A 27,447-nucleotide genomic window follows, 5' to 3' on the forward strand; every position below is an offset into this window, starting at 1 on the left:
CCACCATTTTATTGAGGGATCTTCTAGAATTTCTTACCCTATTACTTCTATGCAAAAGAAATGAAGAACTTTCAAGTAAAAAACAGATTTCCATAGAATTTTTGAGAAACTAAAACAACTAATAACCATTGCCACCATGTTAAATATCCCTGACTCGAATAAGGAATCTGTGGTCTACATGGATGTCTATCAAGAATGCATAGGGGCATTATTGAAGCAATATGGGAAAGTGATAACATATGAGTCCTGGAAGTTGAAGGAAAATAAGCAGAGATACTCTACCTCTGAAATGGAATTAATTGTTGTAATCCATGCACTAAAAATTTGGAGACACTATCCACTAGGTAAAATATTTCTACTAATGACAGGTCATAATAGTCTAATGTGTTATTTTAAGCAGCCTAATTTGAATGGCCATTAAGTGAGGTGGTATGCATGTCTTAGTGAATTCAAATTTGACATTAAGCATCTAAAGGTAACATAAAATCGTGTAGCGCATGAATTAAGCAAGAGGTTGCATTGTGTATATGAACTTCACTATAACCAAATAGAATTAAATTTTTTGGAATATATCAAAGAGGCTTCCCAAAAAGTCTCTGAATATATTTTTTTATGGAAACAAGGCGATACGACGAACAAATCTGGAAAACAATATGAATATGGCATTAATGAGATTAGTTGTTAACTTTTAAGGGAGGGGGGGAGAATATGTCCCTAACCAAATTTCAGTTAGAAAACTGATTCTAGATGAATTTCATAGAAGTCCTTATACTCCTCACCCTGATTACCAAAAAATGCTTTCAAAAATAAAAATAGGATTACTTTTGGCCAGGAATGAGAAGAGATATTGCAGAATATTTAGCAAAATGTTTAGAGTATAAACAAATAAAAGCTAAATACCAACACCCCACCGAACTTGTCCATCCACTACCCATTTTTGAGTGGAAATGGGAAGTCATTACACTTGATTTTATAACAGGACTACCCAAATCCAAGAGACATAATTATTTAATCATGGTGGTAGTAGACAAACTCAATAAAACTACTTATTTTATTCAGGTGCAATCTACTTATAAGACTATTCGAATTGTTGATATTTTTATGAAAGAAGTGTTTCGATTGCATGGTGTACCTAAAGTAGTTATATCAAATAGAGATGTATAATTCACCTCTACATTTTGGAAGGCTATTTTCACGAGGTTGGGAACCCAGGTATAGTTCAACACTGCATCCCATCCACAAACAAGTGGGCAGACCACAGAAGCGAAAAGAATATTAACATTTGTTTGAATTCGCATATAACAATAGTTAACATGAATCTTTGAATATGAGCCCATTTGAGGTATTATATGGGAGAAGGTGTAAAACACCTAGTAATTGGAATAACCTTGAAGATAGAATATTGTTAGGGCCATACATGTTAGCGGAAATGGAGCAAATAATGAAGAAGGTCTGATAAAACTTAAATTTTGCCCAAGATAGGAAGAAGGCTTATGCTGATAAGAAAAGAACCTATCAAGAATTTAAAGTCTAGGATCATGTATATGTACAAATCAAACCAAAGAAAAATACCTTGAGATGGAGTGGTTGCGCAAAACTTGCTCCTTGATTTTTTGGTCATTTCCAAATATTGGAAAGAATTGGATGAGTGGCATACCAAGTAGCATTACCCAGTGATATAATGGTTCATAATGTATTTCATGTTTTATTGTTGAAGCGATATATATGACCCTAGACATCTTATTCATTAGCGAAATATTCAACGAAAATTTAAAAAGATTAATTTAATTTGTATAAGTAATATTGATGTAATGATAAGCATGAGATAATTACAGTGTATGTTTCTATAACAGGGTGAGTGAGGTGCATAGATCCTGGTAGAGCCTCAACGTATTCTTGAGTTGAGAGAAATAATGTTATGAATGCGAGCCATCACTGAGGTTAAGGTGCAGTAGAGACACTTTAGCATAGAAGACCCTACTTTGGAGGATGAGAACTTTATGCAAGAAGCTTATGCTAACTTATTGAAAGGACAAGATAAAACTAGGTACAATGCTATGCTCTAGGGGGCAAAGATATAGCACCCCTCCAGACATTGTGAATATTTTTTACTTACTTGCATTTACTTTTACCGTTTAAGACTAAATAATTTATAGGTTGAGTGGAAGCCTAACGAGAATAGTTTGTTGCTATGTTTATTCTAAAACAAATAATAACTAAGGGAAATCTTGGAGTTCACTGAAGGGAACCTTAACATAAAACGCTTTTTCCCATATAGTTAAGAATTAGTTACCGTTCTTTCCTTTGAGATAAAATATAATCTAAAAAAGAAAATAGCCAAAAAAGGCAGTCAAGGAGGAAGCAAGAGACATCACGAGGAAAAGAATTAGATTTAGAAACCTATATAGGAGACTTTGAGGATGAGACGGGATGCTTCTCCCATAAGGTATTCTTGAACTGGACAGAGTGCCAGTGAAAGATTCAAGACTAATATTAGTTCTAGTTTGAACCTAAAGGGTTCTGATGCCTCTCAAATAACCCTGATGAAATTACTCATTAAAAAAAAAAAAGGTAGTAAACAAATGATTGAAGAGAGAAAGGAACGTAATTTCCATTTTCGTAGTTAGGCGGTGTGATTACCCTCTTTATATATATATATATATATATATATATATATATTAAGTTTTCTTATGTATTACTAGAATTATGTGATGAAACTTAAATGTCTTGGAGGGTCCCTTTATTATAATATTCCTAATAAGGATTTAATGCACATATCTATATATATATATATATATATATATATATATATATATATATATATATATATATATATATATATTATAGAGAGCTCATGAGTGTTACAATTTACCGAATTGAATATTTGGTTAATATGCATCGCCACGTCTAAAACATTTTTTCATTCACTTAATTAATTAATTTCTTTACAATTTGATAATTAGTTTGTGTTTGTAAATCATTATATCTTTCGGGTGAGAGAGAGCTTTGCCACTAAGCTTATCAGTGTCCTTGGTGAGGATTGATGGTAATTTCCACAAATTCAGACTCAACAGTCTCCTCACCTGATGGTGAATTCCTGAAATTGGTATTAGTTACTAGGTTTTATTGTTTACAGTTACAGTTTAAGGTTGTGACAGAATTGAATACCGCTTTCTCCTGGAATACACATTGGGTTGTTGCTGGCAAGAACCTGAAACAGACCGAAAACAAGAAAGCCGCCGCACCAAAGGGGAAAAGGTATGTTTTGAAGCAATTAAAGCACATAGTTTTGTTGTTTTAATGGGTCTGGGTAGAATTTTTTGAACCTGGACAACTCCTTGTTAATTAGGAATTAAATCTCATTCGTCTACAAAAAATAGGATATAGTGTAGTTTACGTATGTCTGTATTTCCTGAGCGTGATTTATAATTGAATGATGTAAAAATTCTATTGTATATTTCCTGATATCCCCTCGTCTCTGGTTTATCTTTCTCGAGGGTGGTTTATATTCGAATGACGTAACAATGTTGTTATGAAATACCCTCGGCTTTGGTTATATTGGTTTTATTATGCATTCCCCTTCTTATTCTCTTAGTTATTGACATACTGATAGGCATTTAAAAGATAATCCCTACACTCCTCTCACAGTCTAAATGCCAGCCTACAATTATCTTATAGCTCCCTCATGCCCTTCTTTTTTCCAGATAGAAACCTCATGTTTACAGTCTCATGCCCTGGACACATTTTGGTATAAGTGGAATAACATTTTCTTTGTATCACGACCCTGCAAAAGCTTTGCCATTATAATTTGCTATAGGTGGTGGTTTTGCCAGGGCTGGTACTGCATTTGCTGTTGTGAGGTTTCTAATTCCTGACTCGGCTCGGAAGGTGGTTTTCAAACTCACTGGTTTTTCTAGGAATGTGCAGTTACAGATTCTGTTTCTGGGACTTTTCGGGGAGTTTTCAAAATTATTAATTTTTAAAACATCATTGCAACCACTTGCTAGCACCCGTTGGAGGTAACGGGTGTCCCTTCCATTACTCTTTACACAGTCCTCCTGACGTCTTCCGCTGTCCCTCATACATGTGATATTACTGTTTTCAGACAATCTATGTTTTCGAGGTGATATTTTCCCAATTCAGGCACTCGATCTTACGACGTTGACATTCCCTTGGGCGGCGAGTTCCAAGAGGGTTGAGGCATGGGAACGGCCACGACTGCATGCAAACGGGTGATCTTTATTGTTTTTCGTAGCCTATCCGAGTAGAAGGGGAGATATTTATTCTCAGGGGATGTACTTGCCTTCACGTTTATCTTACCTGGAGATGTTGACATTCTCTTGGGAGGTGGTTTCCAGGTGGGTTGGGACATGGGAACTATCTTGACTGCAATAATATGTCTTGGTAGGAGGGATGTCATTAAGTCCTGAGGGGTGTACCAGTAATTCCATTTGTGCCGATGGACCCTTTCGAGTATGACACATCCTTACACGAGGCCTTCATCCAAGCCACGTTGGCGGTTGAGTCACAACGCCACGCAAACTTGGGCATGACTTTGAATGTGACATGCTCTCCTTGGCTGACAACCTTGGGTGATGGAAGTGACATGTGGACAGATGTCAGCTGTCAGTTATAAAATAATTTGGAGGGGAAAAAAGGTGGCGGAAGGTGGGGTGGCAAAAAACATCGTGCTATCAAGATTACAGCACCTGCACCTATACTTTCATTCGACCATGATGTTCTCCTTGATAGAGTAACGAGTCTCCAGAAGAGGGCCTTAGTGGGAAGGTGGTATTTTATAGAGATAGAAGAAGCTGAGATGAGGCAATGGCTGGAAAAAAAATGGAAAATCTTGTTGGGTTATGTCCCCACGGTGGTGAGGCTCATGGGAGGCTGGTACAGCTTCCATTTTCTAAGCAAAGAGGATCTCAGAAAAATCGTTGCAATGCCATGGGTTAAGGACTGTAAATTTTTGGCAATGTATGCATGGTACGTAGGCTTTAATCCATTGAAGCAAATGCCCAAAAACAAGCTTATCTGGGTTAAATTTCCAGATTACCTTTAGAATTTTGGATGAAGGAAGTATTTACTGATATTGGCAATGCCATTGGTAAGTTCATATATGTTGATCCACGATGTCTGGGAGACAAGGATAAAAGGATTGCATGGGTCCTTATGGAAAAATATTTTGGCGAGGCTTTTTTGGATCACATTGAGTTAAGGTGGGAGGACATTAATCTCACACAATGCCTGGATTTTTGGGGAATTCCATTCTGGTGCCTCAATTGTCACCAAACTGAACATTTAATAGCTAATTGTCCCAAAGGAAGAGGTGGGTGGCGGCCTTCGTGGGAGCGTAAAGGGACTCATCAAAGACTATAGAAGGAGAACAAGTCAGAATGCCTCTCTCCACCTCATGGATATGCCACGAAACACACTGGAAACATTTCGGGTTCAGGTAACTCCATTCACACTAATCAGGTTTTTTTTTAGCCCTCTCCTCGCTCTATAAAAAATGTTTCTACTCCTATTCATGTTCACTCCTCCTCCCTGACATCAGAATAGTTTAGCTCTTATATTGTTGCTAACTCTCCATATTAGGAGCATCACCACCTTCTTTCCACTCTGGTCATGCCTCCGCTGTTGGTACTGTCACAACACACTATGGTTGATATTCCATCTACCTCTTATGCCATGTATACTCAAGCTCGAAGGCTCCATTCACTGGCTACACAACCAAATTCTCCCATTGCTAAGTCTCCCGCTCAAATATCTTTGGTCTCATCACCAAATAACTCTGTTGACAACGACCTCAACTTCCTACTACAAAGGAAAACCCTTGACCTTAAATCTCTCACTATTCATAAGCCAAAGGGTTTCGGGTCCCCTGTAATAAGCCCCTCCTCTACCGAGAATATAACTATGAGACGTACAAATAACAGAGGCAGTAGACACTTCAGAGGTCATCCGTGCCAAACACATACAACCCTGACAAACTCATTGTCCCTCATTGATATCCCCATTTCCTCTCCCATCTCTCCCAAGGCACTTAGAGCATGTATGCCCTCTAACAGGCTCAAATGAACTCCATTCTCTCACTGAATATCAGGGGTTTGGGGGCCCTTCCAAAATTCCTCGCATTAAGAGACCTATTTATTTCATCTCATTCCAATATTATTCTCATCCAAGAATCAATGCATTCTGCATCACAAACTGTCGACTACTTTTGGAGGATGTTTCCGACATGGTATATTGTGGCAACTGATGCCACAGGTAGATTTGGGGGTTTAGCAGCTTTCTGGGACCCAAGATGGGCAAAACTGAAGGCATTTTCCTGCTCGATGGGTATTTTTCTGGCTGGTAGCATCAAAGGTATCCTGAGAAGAACACACATCCTTAATGTGTATGCTCCTTACAAAGAGAGGGAATGTTTTTGGGATACAATGGAGGCAACTGGGATCCTTCATTCATCTTCTCTGATTTTGGTTGGGGATCTTAACTGTACCTTAGGGATCGAGGAGTTGTGGGGGCAATCTAGGGTGGTGGATAAGATGGCACAAAAGCTAAGGGACATTATTTTCTCCCACAACTTAATAGATATTTGTCTACCAAATAATGCCCCCACCTAGGATAATGGAAGAAGTGGGAATAACTATATAGCAAAGAGACTTGACAAATTCCTTGTACGAGAAAATATGGTGGAAAAGATGGGGTATGAAAGATCTCACATTATTGGAAACTATGTATCAGATCACTGCCCAATCACTCTCTTTTTGTGCAATACTGATATAAGAGTCAGTTTGCCTTTCATGTTTAATAGAGTTTGGCTTGAAGATATAGATTTTGATTCACTTATCTGATCATACTGGCTGGAAAGAAGAGATACAGAGGAAGACCTTTCGTATACTGAAAGGTTCATGAGTAGGCTTCGAATCCTTAAAACAGAGGTAAAAACATGGGAGCGGAAGAAGAAGGCAAATCTGAGAATGGAGTTGATAGATATAGAGGAGGCCTTAAAGACACTGCATAGCCAAATGGCCACCCATTCCCTTCCTGCCGAAGTAAGGGAGCGGATCCATGCTCTCGAAGTAAAAAAGAAGAAGATTCTTCAAGTAAGAGAGACGACATGGAGATTGAAAAGCAGAGCCATCTGGATTAGTGAAGGGGATAAAAATACCAAGTTCTTTCATCGCTTTGCCAATCACAGAAGGAAACAAAACACAATTTGGCAGATGAATGATGGTGAAGGGAATTGTTATAAGAAACAATCAGAAATTACAACCTTGGCGGTTTCATATTTCAAAAAAGCATATAAAAGAATGGTAGTGGAGGAAACAGATTCACGGCTATGTGCAATAAATGAATACCCTACAACATTTAATGAGGAGGAGAATGTGGAGTTGTATAAGGAGGTTAAGGAGGAGGAACTGATACGGGCTATCAAATCAATGAAAGGAGACAAAAGCCTGGGTCCAGATGGATGGACTGTGGAATTCTTCACCCACTTCATATACATCTTTCTGGAGGACCTACTACAGATTATAGAAGAATCTAGAACGAAGGGATTCATACATCCCCATTTAAAATCAACCTATATCTCCCTTATTCCAAAGAAAACAGAGGCAGATACCTTTGTTGATTTTTGCCCAATATCACTGTGAAATCTTACATATAAGATTATATCAAAGATAATTGCCAACATAATAAACACATCCTTATCAAAATTCGTCTCACTAGAGCAATATGGTTTTCTAAATAATAGAATAATACCTGATGTTGTGGTTGTCACACAGGAATGCATGCACATTATCAAGACAAAAAATATGAATGCAACAATAATGAAGGTGGATCTTAAAAAGGCATATGACTGGTTAGATTGGGGTTATCTGAGACTGGTCCATCATAAAGTTGGCATAAAAACAAACATGGCATAATGGATTATGGGATGTGTAACAAAAATGCGTTATGTTGTGAGAATTAATGGATATCCAACAAGGTACTTTGCTGTGGGCAGGGGACTTAGACAGGGATGTGCTTTATCCCCCCTTCTTTTCATACTGGTGATGGATGGCCTTAGTTTGAAAATTAAAAAATCCTTTAACACGCGCAAATTTGAAGCGCTAAAAATCAACAGTCATATTTCTATCTCCCATAGTTTCTTTGTTGATGATATCTTGCTGATGGGTATGTTAAACAGACTTAAGTGGTATGCACTGTCATTAATTCTAAAGAAGTTTGGAAAAGTTACTGGTCTTGTTCAAAATGAACACAAATCCATCATCTTATATGGATCCTGCAACCATGACGATATCAACTATATCAATAGGTGCTTTGGGGTAAATGCAATAAATTTAGACAATGGAATGAAATATCTGGGATACTGCCTAAAGCCAAGAAACTACAAAAATGCTGACTGGATGTGGTTAGTGGAAAGATTCCACTCCAGGATTAAGGGGTGGGAGCACAGATGTTTATCAATGGGAGGTCGTATCACCCTCACACAGTCAGTTCTTACGCAGCTGGGGATATATTGGGCTCACTTGTTCTGCATCCCGCAGATGATAATAAAACTACTGAACCACATAATGGAAAACTATATTTGGTCAGGTGCAAGAAGAAGCTGCAAATATCATTTGGTCAAGTTGGAGAGGATTACTAGACCAAAAAAGCTGGGCGGATGGGGTGTTTTAAATCTTAAAATTTTTGGATGGGCACTGATTCTAAAATCACTGTGGCGGGGCATCAACAGTAATGGCATATGGGGAAAGTTGATTTGGTTTAAGTACATGAAGAATAAGGATTTTACCTTTTGGATGAGACAAGGTGCAATTGGGAAAAAATGTGGATCTAAGATATGGAACAGTTTCAACATGGTCAAAAATATCCTATTCCAGAACATCTCATGGATATTTGGATCTGGTAATATAATTATTTTGGGAAAAGACATCATTATGGGATCTAGTGAGATCCCACTCGGTACAATGGAGCTAACAAACCACTTGAATAGAAAGGGCATATTTGTCCTGAGTCAGATGATCAGTGATTGGAATGGTAATATACCAATCTGGCTTGACTCCATCCAACTGAACCTTACAGGATAGTATGAACTGGATTGGCTCCAACTTGTGAAATCATTAAAATATGCAGGTATATGTTATGAGAGTAAAAGGGACTACATCACCTAGGTTGGTAAAAAAGAAGAAATCCAGAGAGATTGAAGTGGCGGATTGCTATCTCAAATTATGTTTGAAGGAGCTACAGGATGAGGAATATTGTTGGTTTTATAAGTTTTGGAAAATTAGTATCCCCATAAAGATTATCATTTTCCTTTGGTTAACATGGCAGAATAAGAATCTTACATGGGAAAATTTACAAAAGAGGAATCATCATGGACCTAGGATATGTTATCTGTGTAGGAAAGAAGGTGAGGATAATTGTCACTTATTCTTACACTGTCCAAGATCTATAAGTATCTGGAAGCACTTTACCACCAAGATGTAGATTCCATACATAGAGATTAATACAATTGAGGAATGTTCAAAATGGTGGAGTACACAAAGCACAGTTGTTGGCGATCGGTTACTATGGTTGTCTTTTGGGAGATCTGGAAATGCTGAAACCAATTGATTTTTGGATATAATAGATGGAGAGAGGATTTAATCTATGAGTACATAGAACAATGATCTAAATCAAATCAGAGAGCTGGCGCCAAGCAAAAAGAGAAGGCAGAAAAGGGGATGGTACAAGTTACCAAATACCCAGCAGGATTTTTTGATGGGGTGGCACAAGGAGGGAGATGTGGTTGTGGAATTTGGCTAGAGGTGACAGAAGAACAAGAGTACTGGATTCATTGGAATGTAGGAGAGGGAACAAGTATGAAAGCAAAAGCAATAGCCTTATGGGGATTATTATGGTTTACCAAATTTTTGTATGTCCCACAAATGCAAATATATGGAGATTCCAAATGTATGGTTGATCACATTTTGGGGAAGAATAATATTCAACAAAATTCTCTACAAGGCTGGCTGAAATGCTTACAAAGCCTATGGAGCACTCTTCATCAATCTTCCATTCAACACATCAGCAGGGTACACAACAAGAACGCAGATGAAATGTCGAAAAAAGGATTACTAGACACAGAAGAAGGTATGCATATCTAGGTAAAAATGGGATCAACTGTGACAAAAGTAGGAAGCATTAAGATGCTGGGATAGAGCATTAAAGTTCAACACAAAGGAGCAGAACGTCAACACAGATAAGTACCTTGCAAATTTTTTGTACCATTTTTTGTAAATGTTTTGTATATGGTCTTGTATAAAAAAGACAGATGAAAGATCAATTATATTTAGCTCTATGAAAAACACGTTCTATATCATATGTGTATTTAAGCTTTCTCATTTCCATTGTGTGAATTTGATAAATATTTTGGAAGGGGCCGATGCTATTGTAGGAGTCTAAATCTCTGTTTCTTATTAGCATGTGGTTGTAACTATAGAATGTACTGAATTTTTAATTCACTGTGTAGTAAAAAAGTGGATACAATATCATAATTATGATGATGTTCTGTCAATCATATATATCTATTGTTTTAATCATAATATAAAACAGTCTTGGTGAAAAAATAAATAAATAAACAAATAAAAATAAAAAAATTAATTTTATTTACGATTTTGTTTTATAATAAGATTTTTTTGATTTCGTTAATATGCATCGCCACAACTAAAAGAGTTTTTCTTTCAATTAATTAATTAATTTCTTTAATATTTTGTTTTATAATAGGATTTTTAGATGTAAAATGGAATGGAAAAAGAGTTAGTGGTAGAATACTGAAATGTATCGGTAGTTCTGTAAATAGTTTTTTTGGTATGTTATTAGAAAATTATTTTATACCACACATTTTTTTTAAATAATAGTAAATTATTTAGTAAAAATAAAAGTCAATTGTTTATATATATAGTAACCAATAATGATGACATTCTCATTACTTATTAACATTTAAACTCTAATAAATTTTATAAAATAAACATTCTTTAAATTAGCAAACTATATATATTTTAAATGTATATAATTTTCCTTATTAGTGTTTTTTATAATCAAGTAATCAATTTACTTTCTTAGAATCTTATTTTTTTACCAAAATCTTATTGCAATTTTTCTTTTTCATTGAACTTTCAAGGAAGAAAGATTTATTATATAAAGAACAATTAAAGTTCCATATTTTGAAATTTATTTGATCACTTCAAAATATTAACTCTAATATCAAAATGTAATCTTCATTAAATAGAATAATACAAGTTTATGACTTAGCAAAGATCAATATGCTTTGGATAATTTTAATATAGAAGAAGAAAGTGCCCAATATATGTAGCAACCATTAAAACTATGTAAAATAAAAAAACTTTTAAGCATGTTGAAATATAATTACTTTCACATAAAGAATAATTAAAATTATATCTAATGAAATTGTTTTTTATAATACATTAAAAAATAACTTGATTTTAACTTAAGCATGCTTGTGCATTTGCATAGGTTACAAGTATCATAGGTGAATTTTATCTTAGAACTTGATTAATTTGGAACAAAGATGAATTTGTGCCAATTTATATTATTATAATGATTCTCATTTTTTAATTTTTCTGTCTGATGGTGGTTCATTGTTTTTAAAATTTTAAATTTTAAATTCTAGAGTTAATTTATTTATATTAATTATTGAATATTTTCCATGGTTGTTGTGCTAAGTAATAGGGAAGGATGAGATTAAAATCAATCATCATGTTCCTTAAAAATACGTGAATGAGATTAAGATCTAATCCTAATTTTAATTGTTTTTGCTTTTATATTTTTAAATATTTCTAATAATAGCGAAGTGTCTAGGTGGTTTTCATTTCTTCCCAATATGATTATTTTTCTCCATTCTCTACTTCTAATTTGAAATGTTTTTTCCTTTAGTGTTTCATTTCTTCCTTTATATTTTTATAGATATCTATTTAAGGCCAAGTGTTTAGGTAGTTTCCGAATTCATCCTAATGAATTTGAGAAAACAATGTACCAATAAATTACTAGAGCATCTTAATATGCATCACTTATCATGTTATAATATTGCAATAAATGTTCAATAGGTTCCAAACATTGCATTGTAAATTATTGTTAAATTTAAAAGTAAAGAAATAAATTTCTTATAAAATGGAAATATACTATTGGATTTAAAAATATTTGTCAATGTTATATGTATTTTATTTTTTTAATATATCTTTTGCTTGGTTTTCATTTACAACACCATTCAACATCAATAGCTTAGCATTATTGTTCTAAAACTTGTTTGCCATCCATCCATAATCCTCCATTCACATGCATGGATAGGGTCTGGTGAAAAATATAGATTTTCCATACAGCGCTATATAAATAATCGATTAAAATGAAAAAATATAGTGAAAACCATCCACACAGAATTCTTATTATCTTTGTGTGGTCAGAAATAATGCAACTATCAAATACCTTGATATTTTAATTGTAAATTTTATTAATATAAAACTATATATGAATTAATTTTTACTCAAATATAATTATATTTAAACTAAACCTATATATTACTAAATAAGTTAAAACTGACCGTGAATACTAATTTTTTTAAAATATATTTGATTTATTCATTTAATGCTTTACCAATGTACTATTTTTCACGTAAGAAAAAAATGAAATTTATTTTTCGTGACATAAAAAGAAGTGAAGTGTAACGCGGAGTCTTCATTAAGAGAAGGGTGCCCTTTTCTGGTTGGACAACATAAGCGAAAGTTGGCCCCGTTGTGATTTTCACAATATTTTGAAATCAAAGTTGAGATGTCCGCTTGCCTTAATAACAAATTGAACCCACGTGTCTAGCATGTGGTCAAGCCTGTATGTGAAAAGAGAGAACCATTTAGTTAGGTGTACACGATTGTTTTTAGTTATCTCTATTCAGAATCTTTTGCAACGAACTAATATTTAAGAAAAAACTAAAATGTAAATATGAATATTTAATTAAAAAATAACATATAAAAGAACATTTAATTAAAACGCGCAAGTATGAAGCATTGTGTCCACATAGGGAAAATTCAAAACTCAATTGTGCGGAATGAGGGAGCGCATATAACGGTACTATTTGCCATACTGGATGACAGGTGGCGGATTGAAATCTAATAAACACGATATATATCTATTGGAATCCGCTCTGGTTATTACACTTGTTAGATGGGAGATACGAGACGAAATGAAAAGAGAGGAGAGGAGGGGCGAGCTGAGGCGAGATTGTGGAGTTTTTGTTTTATTTTGTCACGATAGCACTGTCGAGATTTCGGGGTTTGAAGATTTGATTCTACCCTCTTTTGTTTCTTTTTCTTTTTTCCCTAGATTTAACTTAAGCAGGGAGAAATTTCGGGGTTTGAAGATTGGATTCTAGCCCCATCTTTTTCTTTTCCTTAGATTTAGATTTAGCTTAAGCAGTGCCAAATTTCGGAGTTTGAGGATTTGATTCTAGCCTCCCGATTTTCTTTTCCTTAGATTTAACTTAATTAGTGCATAGTTGGTCTGTTTGCCCTTTCCATTTTATTTTTCGAATTTTTTGTTTGTGCATTCTTTTAATCTTTGGCGTTTTCGACTTTGATTTGATTCTTCCCGGTCTGTACGTTTTGAATTCCTGGTCGACGATGAAGGTTTTATCATTTGCAAGCGAATCCAAAAGAGTGGGCGTCACTGGGATCTATTATACGTATTACTTATTGTTCTAGTCCGAAGCTTTACGAAAGTTACACTTTCTTTTAATCCTTGTTTTAGCTTAATGGTTTACATATCAATGTACCTGTCAATTTTTATTAAATAGTAATTTTCGTCCACGCACTTTGCGGAAATTTTCAGGTAGTTGATCTCCAAGCACTTCAGCTGCGGAAACGCTGAAATTAGCTGGTTGCCTCCTACTCACCCTTTCTTTCAGGAAAGTCTTATTACTGGTAATTACCACCCTGATTTAATTATTTTGGATTATCCCTAGTTATAGAAAATTGCATTGGGTTTTAATTGTTAATATACTTTTTAAGAATAACCGGTTTTGGAGTGAAAATATCAGGCTATCGATTTTGATATTTCACATGCTGCGGTGATGTTTGTGGGAATAATAATATCAGTCGCGTTTCATTAACTTAGCTCATTTCCTTTCCCATATTTTTTTCTCCCAAGCTTTTCGATCAAGGAAAACTGGGAAAAGGCTGTTTAGCTGGGGTTTATGGTGATTATTTGGGTTTATAATGATTATAGTTTCACTCCTCACATTGTTCTTAGTTGAAGGGTTTTTAGAAAATTAGTTTAAGGTATAAATACTTTCTGTTTTTAATGATATTCTTCTAAATTTGTTTGATGATTAATTTCCCGCGACAATCTCGTTTAGTCTTTCGTTGGTTGATTTCAGGCCTGACAATTATTTTTCAAAGAATTTCAGCCGACAAAGCCATGATAATGATTCCATTGCAATATCCACCTGCAATTGGTGTCAATTCATTTTTTCCTTTGCTGATTTGAGTCCTCGCGATTATTTTTCAAAGACTTTCAGCCGGCAAAACCATGTAATGATCCCGTTGCAATTCCGCCGTAGACTCTAGTTACTATCCACTTGCTATTGGTGTCAACTCATTTTCTCGTTGGCTGATTTCAATCCTGGCCTTTATTTTTCAAGGACTTTCAGCCGACAAAAGCATGTGATGATCCCGTTTCAATTCCGTTGTAAATTTAGTTATTATAACTTTTCATATAAATTATTTGATTAGTTATAATTGTTTGATATAATTGGAAATAATTGCGGTTTTCCCAATAATTTGAAATCAAAGTTGGTCTATTGGATTGCTTTAAGAACAATTTGAACATGTGCAAAAGGGAGAACCATTTAGTTAGGTGTACATGATTGTTTACTTTATCATTATTCAAAATCTTTCGCAACGAATTAAAATTTATGGAAAAAAAACATATTTATATGAATATTTGATTAAAAAATAACATGTAAAATAGAAATATATATATATAATAAAATAGCCTATAATAAAAACATATATAAACATGTAATTAAAAAATATTTTGAAAAATAACATATAAAGAACATTTAATTCAAATGGCTAACCATGAACCGATGGAAAAATTCAGTCCATAATTCAAAACTCAATAGGGCGGCATGAGGGAGCGCATATAACGGTACTATTTGCCATATGAACGACAGGTGGCGGAATTGAAACGTAATCAACAAGACCGAAATCTTTTGGAATCCGTTCCGGGTGACGAAATGAGAAGAGAGAAGAGGAGCCGCGATCAGAGGCGAGATTGTGGGATTTTTGTATTATTGTTGCTCGGACGAAAGGTTTCGGGGTTTGAAGATTTGTTTCCTCGCGGTCTGTTCCTTTCCGTTTCGGAGTACGTTTTGAATGCCTGGTCGGTGTCTGCAGAAGGGATGTTGAAGGTTTAATCAAAATTAGAAGCGATTCCAAAGGAGTGGACGAGACTGGAACGATTGGGGCAAATAAGCATTACAAGGAGAGGCTAAAATCTTCAAAGTTGAATTCTATGCAATTTTTGTATTAAGGGGTTTGGAACAGAGATTACTCTGTTTCTTTTCGATGTGCAGTGTCAGATGCAGTCATTAAGAGCGACGCCAAGAGGAACTCATGTAATCTTCCTTGGTTTCCAGGTAACTTTTGTTGATGTTTAGTTTTGATTCATCTGTCTTCCAGTGATTCATGTGTTTTGTACCTCATTGAAAAGAAAGCTCTGCGGTTTTAATGGGGTTTAATTCACCTTTCCCTCTTTTTTTCAACCGCGGCGGCATCGTTCCCTCTTTTTTTAAGCGCAGCGGCTTCCTCTAGGCAGGCAATTTAAAAAGTAAATTATTCTAAAGGAATCATCGCTTGTACGTTTTCTGTTTTGTTTTATTAATTTGTTCAGTGATTGTGGATGCGAAGAAGAATCCAAAGATCAGTGAACCATGAAGGCAAAGGAGAGGCCATGCAGCAGGGATTAAGATGAAGGCAAAAGAGAGGCCAGGCAAACTTGAGAAGGGTAGCGTTGTTTTCTTGTTTTCATTTTGATGTTGTTTAAAAATGAATTTGCATATATAAGGTTTTTATCTATAATTTTTTAATATTTTAAATATTATATTTGATATTCGTTTATTCAATACGAAAGTTGGTATTACTTTAAATTTGGCTGGTTTCTATTTCAAAAAACTGGGAAATATTTTATTATTAATAATTTATATTTTTTAAATACTATATTATAAAATTTGTTTTTTAAATTATTTAAAAGTTTTCATTTTAGTTATTTTTATGATTTTACTATCATTAATTAATTAGTATGTGTTGTATTTATTTTATAATATGTATTAATCTATAATTATTTATATTAGAAAAACAATAAATTTATCCTTTATAAAATTAAATAGCACTTTCCCATTAAATTATTTAAATTAAAATATTTTTTATAACTAAAATACCTATAATCGGAAAATTAAACACATCATTCATTTGTCTCGATGAATTTTGATATTATTCGAAATTTAAATTATTTAATTGATTATAAATAAATTCCATGGTCATTTCAAACTTTAACTTGTTTCCGTTTTTAATGGACCAATGAATATACCGTGGCAAGAAATTTTTGGTTTACGTAAATTCTTGTACAATCGAAATTTTCTCATATGTTTATTATAATAAATATTAAATTATGTTAAAATTATTTAATTTATTATAATTTATTTAAATTATATATATAGAGGATATAATTGGAAATTATTGTTTAATTTATTTATTTTAGTCATTATTTATATCTATTATAAAGAGAATGATGATGATGATAACCGCTGTCCGGTCTCACTTCGAAGTTCATGAGAATTAGTTTTTATCTCAACTATGTTCATTTTCTTCTTAGAGTTGGTCAACATAGAGAGATAATTTTAGTTATCAAAGGTGAGGATGATCGCTTCCTTATAGTATCTTAGCTTCCTTTTACCCTCCAACTCCTTACCAACCCACATCTTGTCCTTAAAATTGGGGGTAACAGTATCTTTGATACTATCCTTGCTTCCCATGATGATCGCCTCTTTAATCCCCCAAAGGTTGAGGGCATCCTTATGTTATTTTTTCAATTTGAGATTATGATATTTTATGATTGGTAAGAAGAGAACTCTACAAATTTTGGTTTTGCATTAAAAACTCAATTATTGAATCTTGCATGGCCTCTCAACTACTCTTCCCAGAGCTAGTGCCATTAGAGGGATTGGAGCTCCTTCATAGTGTTGAATTGTAGCAGGTTACGATTGGATTGGAGAATCATTTCCGTCGATCCTAAAGGTTTTTGGCCAAAACCCTAAGGGGTCATCAACATAGTTTTCCACGAAGTCCCTACAAGGGAAACGAATTCCGAGGAATTGCCTCCCCAAAGCTACCATAGATCCAAAAATTGAAGTGCAATCAAGTCGTATTGGGTAATATATCCAATGTATACAAGATCAAACACTCATTGGGAAATTCTTCAATATTTCTCCCTCAAAGAAGGCACTTTTCCATTGGATCTAGCTAAAGTGGAAACCTAAATGGGAAATTAAATTGGAACTAGGCACCAATGAATTTTTTACTAAAATATTTGGAAGCATTTCAGATAAAAGACAATTTTTGAAAAGCTTTGTATTTCTTCAACTATGTTGGATTCTATCTTCACTTTCGAATCGATATATGTGTACCCGATAAAGAATATTTCATCGCATATCTAGTCTGGATCAGAATCTACTCATTTCTGCTCGAAATATGAGACGAGGAAATTGTTTCCAACATCAGCAGCTTCCTTTGAAATTTTGTAAAAGCTGCCGTAGCTACAAAGAAATCTAGGTAAGCCCTTATGCCTACATCGACGCTTATATGAATATCTCAAAATTTCTCCCAAGATACATTGATATTTGTTATTATGGTGAACTCTAGAAACAAACGTTCGATTACAATCATATCCCCTTCCAATGCTAAAGATACCATGTGTGTGGCCATACCCATAGGCATTTTCTTCTTTTTTCTATAAATTCTAACACTAACCCATCTCCATCTTTGATGAGGACAACTTTACCAAATCTGGGGGAAAATAAATGTGCTCAAAATCCCCCTGCGGCCCACCCCCACCCAACCCAACCCAACCCAACAACATTGGTAAGTAGTCATCTACTAGCATTCATTTTTATCCCCTCCTCACTATAGGAAAATCAAACCCTCTTGTGACCATGCCAACCCCTGAAATCGAAATGATGGACAACAATCCACCTTTTCACATAGAAATTGAGTCATCCAATTCCTCATCAGTGCCCCGCCCCATGCACATAACCTTTTGAGAGAGTGTCTTGGATCAATCCCCTGACCTTGTCAAGAACATGGAGCTAGATATCATTGACCTCATAAAATTCATTGAAGCTTGGAAAGGAGAGGATTTGAGCACATTTGTGGAGCACTAGGTCAATATCGTAAGCCAAGCATATTGTTAAAGAGAAAATTGGGATTAATAATCTTAAATAAGAGCTTTAAAAGATTAAGCCTCCTACAATTTGTGGTGATCTCAAGAAGGGTAGGGAAGTGGAATTATGGATATTGGGAATGCTGAAGTAAGATTAATAACCAACCCATTATAATTTTGATTTATTCTAGAGCTATCCCTAGTTATAAGGGGAAACAAATAATTAATGAGTTCCTAACATGGGGAAATTATAATTGCATTCAGGGAAATGCCATCATATTTAGGAAACTAATCATTTTACTAGGAGAAAAAAAATTCAGCCAAATTTAGAGATAGGATTGTAGAAAGATTTTGGTTAAAATTTCAACATGTAGTTGGAATGGAAAAACCTCTTCAGCCTGAAAAATAAAAGAGTCATCATTGCAATTAAAATATGTGGAAAATCATGAGTATTCTTTGTTTTCTTGAGATACTCAAAGAATTATCTTTTCTATTAACTAGGAATCTATATACATTTCATTGATTTTTCTAGGGGTGCAGGGAAAGAGTATATAGGTGTGCACATTGAAAATGTCTATATTATAATATCTTACTATTGCGTTTCTGGTGTTCATAAATTTTGTGCCTATAAAGTTATAATCTAGTTAATTTTTATGATTTTTTAATGTGGACATGTATTACGGGGTAATCTTTTTTATGCTTATTATGGATTGATGCCTGTAGGTGCTTACAATCTATTTAATTTATATGTTTACACTAGTACTAATTAAATTAAATAATCTAAGGAAGATAAAAACATAATCACTATAATAGAAGTGTTTATTTCTCATTTTTTTATTTAATTATCAATAAATATTAAGTGGATGGTACATGTTAATATTCTAGAATATTCATAGCAGTATGCACAAATCGAATATTGACATTTATACCTAAAGTACTTATGACGTTTTTTCCTTTTTAATTAAATTGATTAATTCATATGAAGTGAGTTATGGTTTCTTGAGCATATAGTATTGATAAGCTATGGTATTGCAACAAAAAAGAATCTCCATGGTAATGTGTGGGTAAATCTCCATGATTAAGTATCATGTTCCATATTTATATATATGTGAACTTATATATTATTTTTTTTTATAATAATGATAATAATAAAAATTCTTTACATACTAATCTTAACATCATTGTGATGCAATTTCCTTTGGAGAGGTTCTAATAAAGCCAAGAGATGATCATTAGTATGTTGCAAAAACTTGTTAAACCCAAATTGTTTGTAGGTTTGGGTTTGAATTACTAAGGAAAGGCCGCAGAGCCAAATTATGGTGGACGTGGATGAAGGGAGGAAACAAACTATGGAAACAAATTTGGTTAAGGAAATATGCCCCGTTAAGGACATAGGAGGATATATTACATTACAATTCAACCATTAGTGGCTCCAACTTATCGATGTGGCCACTCGAATGTAGAGAAATAGTTCAGCAATATGATTTCTGGGAAATCGAGGTAGGGGAGATGGATAAATTTTGGGAGGAAGCTTGGAAATAAATGCCACATTTGAAGGAAAAAGACAATCTTTGTGATCTCCAATATTTTATAACCAATCTGGGCACGAAAACTACTTCTAATTATCAGAAACCCATGGAGGGTACTAGATTTTGGAGAATATAGACGACTAAGTGGGATTTGCTGACTTCTCCCTAGGAGTTTCCTTGGGAATATTTGCACCAGGAGTTAAGTTGTAGGATGATCAAACAATCTAATGAATGTAACAATCTCATATGGGGTAGAATTCCTCTAGGTGCACTTTCTTTGAAAGAGGCATATTTGATTATCACCGATCATTTGAATATTGAGAAGAAGAAAATATAGAATTGGATTTGGTTGGGCATATGATGCCCAAAAGTTGAAAATTTTCTATGGTTAATTACCCAGTGTAGAGTTCTCACCTGGGATAGATTTTGGAATAAAGGTTATTAAGGACCCTCCTTATGCTTTCTCTATCTTGAAGAAGAGGAGGATGTGAACCACCCATTTCATTAAGGTGGATTTGCCTCATATGTCTGGGATATTCTCGTTAACATATTTGGTAAAGTTTGATTCAATCACCCAAAAATTTCTTCAATGTTGGATCAATGGCAATTGGTAAAGTTTAAGAATCCTATAATTAACAGGGCATTGAACATTGTAATGGGATTTATATTATGGAGCTTATTGAAGGAGCATAATGACATGATCTTATAGTAAAAAAATGAACATCTATGGTGATGAGAGATTTGGTCCTCTCAAATCTAAGGGAAACTCCCCTAATTGTTCCATGGTCTTCCATTGATTGGCAAGTGGAAGAGACAGAGGTTGTTATTTTGAGGAACCTTAATTTAGATCAAACAATGTTCCTTCCTCCCTCTAGACCAAAGAAATTTGCTTCTTTTTTTACAGACTCTTCTTATTGCCCCCCTCCATGTTACTTCACAAAATTGAACTTTGACGGTGGTGCGAATGGTAATGTTGATCTTGTAGTGTTTGGAGGATTTTTTCGAAATGCGAATTTTATTCTTTTGATATTTTTTTGTGATGAATTCTGGGTGGGTTAGTAATAACTTGGCAAAGTTTTTGGTATTAGAGAATTGTCTACAGTTAGCCATTTGAGAATGCCTTCAATTGCTAGAAGTGGATGGTGATTCCCAGTTAGCTTTACAGTTTATACAAAAACTCTTATATGGGCAACCACCTTCTAAAACTATATAGAGTTGGATATTAGAGGGGTTGGTGAATAATATTAGTGCATTGCCTGCCAAATTTGACTATGTTATTATGTGAGATACGAGAAGGGCAGGAAATATGGTTACAGATTTACTAGCCAATATGGGATTTCGATTTAAGGACCCGAATCTAGTCGAGCTTTGGCCTCCCACAAATTGGGTTGAAGAACTCCAGAGTTTGTATTTTGTGATTGAAGAGGATAAAGCACCCCCTCATGGGGGTTTCGTGATGGAGTTGCAATATCGAAGGGGAATTTGTGATGAACAGTGTAACAGGCCCCCACTTGTCCATTTTTGGACATGGAGTGGCACAAAACAATACCTGGACTTGGGTGGATAAACTTATGTCTTCTCACTTTAAATGCATGGTTGCAACACTGCTAGGGTGTCATAGGTTCGTGTTACAGTAGAGTGGAGGTGAGGCGAGTTTCTCACCTTATTACCTTTGGTTTATTTTTGAAGTGAGTTATGTGGGATTAGGAGTGATTGTCCTATGATTTTCTATTGTTGGTAACATACCCTACTACGTCTGATTTGTTGGTGAAAAAAATTTTGTGGGATTAGGAGAGATTTTCCTTTGTTTTTTTGCAACAAGTATCATATTGCACTCTAGTCACATAGAGTCATCTTTGTCCGGTGGATTAGTTATATTGATGACTAAATCGAAAAAAAATTCTCTATGTTATTCCTTCACACTACAAAGAGAGGGTCGGTCTTTGAACTGGTGGATGTTCTTTCAAATTCAACCCTCTGGACTTACATCTCTACAACTATCTTATTTTCTTGCCCAATATTGGTATATGGTTTTTGGTACCCTGGTAACTTCTCAGTTTGATATTAGTACAAAGGTTTTTCAGTTTTTTCTCAAAGGTGCAAACTCTATTTTGAGTAGTGTGTTACTCCCTCTTTCGAAAATCTAGGTTAACTATTGCTATGGGATATTGGTTTTAAGTATCCAGAATTAGGAATTCTCACTGTTTAATTACATTTTAAAATGTTGTGACATCACCTCTACTAGTCATATCTCATGGAAATTTTTTAGTAGGTTGTTTGAGTTTATGGAATCTTAGTGTAGTGTAAAGCGAGTGGTGTTCTTTAAGTGTTAACAAGATTATGCCCTTAGTGTGTCATGAATTTTTATCTCCTTTGAATTTGGGCTTTGTTAGTGGCATTAGGGAGATGACTTGTTTGTGTCTTGATTTTCGAATCTAGTTAAAGTGTGTTACTGCTCAGTCAGTTTAGCTGGTAGTGGTCCTATGTTTGGTTATCAAAATTACTCTCTCCTCCTAATTACCATGCCTCCTCGTCTGAGACAGGTCAGTTTAAGAGGGGGAGCTAGAAACCTTGGCCCCTAACATCGTAGGCTCTTCACTTGGGAATCTATTGCATCCTATTTTAACTCAATCCCATCGGAAATTCGAAGGAAAATTTGTCAACTAGAGTTATAGGTGTTAGAGTTAGGTGTGTGAAATGGATTCTAGACCCTAGAAATTTCTGGAAAAGTAGATTGTATTTTCTACTCTCTCTCTCTCTTAGTTCATCAACAAGTCGACACTCTATTTAACATGGTTTTAAGAGACAAAAAAGTGGATAATTACAAAATCTTTGCGGAATAGGAATACATTGATTCGTATCTGAGTAGGGTGGAAAGTTATGTGGTGCTGGTGATCGAAATGGATCCTAGAAAACCCTCTAAGTCTTCAAAGTCTTCTAAATATCAAAAATATCAAAAAATAAGAACTCTTAGAAATAGCGAATAACACTATCAGAAGTGAAAAAACATGAAGTGATAGTGGAAAAATAGAGTATCGGTAGTTTAAACAACTTTTCATAGGAGCCGTTGAATCTAGCCGATCAACGGTCTAGATCTGATCGGCATATCGCAATCGGCGGTGACAGGTAGAGGCTATTAGAGGCGACCAGATAAATGTTGCAATAGCGATTAACGGGGTCAATGAGGATCGTCGATCAAGTCGACAGATCAACGACCCAGGTTAACCCGCCATATCACATGGGCAAATTACAAGGCAGCACTTACAACGGCCCGGGCACTATGCGATGTGCGATTGCGATATATATCATATTACAATATCGCGTCGGAGCATTACAAAGGACCGAGGCCGATAACAAACACGACTTACAATAGCTGGGCCCGATAAGGTTACAAATGATATTTTATATAATTTGAGATCTGGAAAATGGCATTTTCCTTTGTATTTCATATTTTCGTAAATAAACAAAAAAAAGGAAATATGAATAAAGCAACGAATTTGGACCCGAAAGCGATAAACATGCCGATATATATATTTTGAGTTCTGTAATGAGCGGATTTTGGGCAAGCCTCAAGTGGTAAGTCGTATTGGACGGGCTCCGCCCGATCCCATCCACTGGCTGACACATGGTGTGAGAAAACCACCTTTTTAGGCGGGTAATCTCTGTATGCCTTGGCTGCCCGAAAAGAATCTTAGCCATTGGATTAGGATCACGCAGATCAACAGTGGATATGCGATAGCAATATAAAACCAGGCCCGATGGAACTTATACATGCAAACTGATTTTAGTGTTTTAATGTATTTTTCAAATACAAAGGGAAAACCACGGAACGGGCATTTGTGACATGAGATAGCGATTTACAAGCTGACCGGATGGAATATAGGGCAGAATTCATAATATTTGAAGTCTGATGAACAATGATTTGGCAGATTTTTCCCGTGTTTTACAATGTTTCTCTGTGTAAACAGAAAATTCTTTTTTTGGGAATTTCAAAGGCCCGATGGTCCTTTTCGTTGTAGAAAGGTGGCCACCTTCCCTAAAGACGTTATGCCATGATTGCTAATGCTCAGAAGGGGATTTGAACGGATAGAGGCCGAGAGTCAGAGAGCCTAAGAAGGGGAACGAATAGACAAAGTTGATTTGCTTTAAAGCCACAAACTGATAGAGACAGAGAGGAAGCAGTGTTGAGACAGAGCAAAGACAAAGACAAAGAGTGAGAGGGAGAGTCTATGTACTCAAATAGGCTTTAGGTGTTAAGGAAAACTCCTGTTGTTTTGTATCTGTTGTATTGAGACTCAATTTGAGATCACACTTTGTAAAACTCTACACTTGAAAACATAATAGAGAGGCCACCACTGAAAGTTGGACCATGAGACATAGCCGAGGAGCTTTGGGTGAACTCCATATTAAACTTGCTATGTTTATGTGTTTTTTCTATTATGTTTCTTTAACTACTTCCTTGTCTATGTTATTCACAATATTATCGGTCCATGGCACTAAGTAATATAGGCAAATCCACGTACATGAGTCTGTAATACCTTAAAATTAATCTAGCACCTTATTTTCAGATCAAGTGGTATCGGAGATTTAGGTTTGCTAAGGTTAGACAAGCTTTGTGCTGGATTGTTGAATGCTAACTAGGTCAAAGCTCAAACTAGGAGAAGGAGAGCTTGTTGAGACTAATCTAGAGATTGGAAGAGTCTACGCTCAGAGGAGAATGGTCAGAGAAGTCCCATTGGAATCAAACTCTAAGTTCATGGAGAGTTTCATGACCATGAGAGCCATGGTGGAAGAGATGTATTAGGAATTTAAGAAGGATCGAGGTGCAAGCACCTCAACACCCGAACAAGGCAAAGGAGTAGAGGAACCTCTTCTATTTTCCCATTCTGAAGGCAAAGGGAAAGGGGAAGTGCCTCCACCATCGACTCCTCCTTTTAGCCCTGAAAATAAAAAGAAGAAAACATCTTTGATTAAATTAGATGTAAAGTTTGATTTGCCAATCTATGATGGATAATTAAATGCAAAAAAGCTACATAATTGGATTAGACAGATTGATGTATATTGCAGGGTGTAGAACATCGATTCAGAAAGGAGAAAGATTCAGTTGGCCAACCTTTGCCTTGGAGGAACTACACTAGTGTGGTGGGAAGGCAAGACCCAAACTAATTTGAAGAAGCATGGTACAATTCTTCCCACCTGGAGTGAATTTGTTTCTACCCTTAAAAAACAATTCTATCCACTAGCTTATATGCAGAAAGTGATGATGAGTTGGAAAACTCTTTGACAATTAAAGGGCCCGAGTGTACAAAGATATACCAAGGAATTTAGAAAAAGAGCTTTAATTCTAAGCATTTCTCTAGACTCATCTGAAACTTTGTTGAAGTATATAGGTGGTCTGCATAGCTATTTGAGGCACACCAGTCTCATGTTTAACCCCACTAGCATAGAAGAGGTATCCGTTCAGGCTACACATCTAGGGGCTAGAGGCAAGAATATGAACCCAAAGATTGGGGGATCATCATAGCCCTCTGCAAGCAAAAACAAGGAAAAGAAGAAGTTGAGATGGAAAGAGAGGAAGAAAAATGTTGTACAGAAGGATAAACCTTCATGTACTCATTGTAAGAAGGATGGACATGATGATGTACATTGCTAGTCTTTGCATCAGGAGCTGAAACCCAAGAAGTTCGATGGCAAGAACAAGAAGACTGCTGCTACTACTTAGAAAGATTTGGGGTCAAACTCATGTGATGAAACAACACTCGCAACTATAGGTATAAAAGGTAAAAATTCTAAAGCATCTACTAGTAATTCTGCACAATCTATTGATAATGAAGAAAACGAGAGGAAAAGGCATGAGATTTTTCATATTAGAGTTATTTCCAAGCACCAAAAGATTGATACTTTATTTGATAGTGGTTCACAAGTAAACTTGATTTCTGAAGCAATTGTAAAGAAGTTGGGATTTTTAAAAACACCTAACAGGAATCCATATCCATTAGGTTGGGTATGTGATAAAGCAAAGCTACAAGTTTCTAGACAATGTAAACTTAGGTTTGCATTTGGGTCAACATTTGTAGATGAGGTTGAGTTAGATATAGTTCCTTCGGATATATGTGGTATCTTTTTAAGAAGTCCTTACTTGTATTATAGAAAATCCATTTTCTATAGAATTGAAAATAAGTGTTAACACAGAAAACATGGAATAGAATATATTGTAAGAGCTCATCAACTCAAAAATAATTATACTCTCATAAACTCAGGGTAGATGAAAAGAATTGTAAATTCATGCAAGTAGATTTTACTAATGGTTGTAAAGGGAAAGACCCTTGATAAAAACAATGCATTTGAAGGCTGTGATGCTAAACAGAAAGGTGATTTAGAAAAAGTTGTTTCAAAATATGATATCCTATTTCAAGAACCTAAAGGTGTGCCACCCAAAAGGGAAACCGTACATGGTATTCATTTGCAGCAAGATGCTCCATTGCCTAACATCGGAATGTACATGTTATCCACTTTAGATAATGTGGAGATGAAGAATCAAGTACATGAGCTGCTCGATAAAGGGTTCATAAGGCCAAGCACATCACTGTGTGGATCTCCAATTATGTTGGTGAGAAAGAAAGATGGTTCATGGAGGATGTGCATTGATTACAGAGAACTGAATAAAATAACGATCAAGAATCATTATCCTCTTCCTCACATTGATGATCTATTAGATCAGCTGAAAGAGGCAGTTTACCTTTCCAAGAGAGACTTGCATAGTGGCTACCATCAGGTCAGAGTTGCAGAACAAGATGCACGGAAGACTACTTTTAGAACAAAGCCAGGACTGTATGAATGGGTAGTTATGCATTTTGGCTTAACTAATGCTCTTTCCACTTTCATGAGAGTTATGAATGATATACTCAGACCTTTTATTGATGATTTTTTAATTGTATATTTAGATGACATTCTTGTTTTCAGTAAAACATGGGAAGAACATTTAAAGCATGTAAAGAAGACTCTATATGTTTTGAAAAGAGAAAATCTCTATGTTAAGTTATAAAAATGTGAATTTGGAAAAACATCTTTAAATTATTTGGGTCATATTATAGGGGGTGGTGAATTGAAGATAGATCCCTCTAAGGTCAAAGTCATTGTGAACTGGCCTAAACCCAAGTCTGCTATAGAACTCAGGAGTTTCCTAGGATCAACACTATATTGGAAAAAGTTTATTGGTAACTTTTCCTTGATTGCAACTCCCTTACATGCTTTAACAGGATTGAATAAGGTGTTTCCGTGGGGAGGAAAACAGTAGAAAGCCTTGGACACCTTGAAAGAAAAATTAGTACAGCACCAGTACTAGCATTGCCAGATCTTCAAAGACCATTTGAGATTGGAATAGATGCTAGTGACTACGCCATGGGAGCAGTGTTGATGC

The sequence above is a fragment of the Pinus tabuliformis genome, chromosome 8 (assembly GCF_031772625.1).
Source record: "Pinus tabuliformis cultivar Carrire ecotype Pingquan chromosome 8, CPIR1, whole genome shotgun sequence".
Classification (NCBI taxonomy): domain Eukaryota; kingdom Viridiplantae; phylum Streptophyta; class Pinopsida; order Pinales; family Pinaceae; genus Pinus; species Pinus tabuliformis.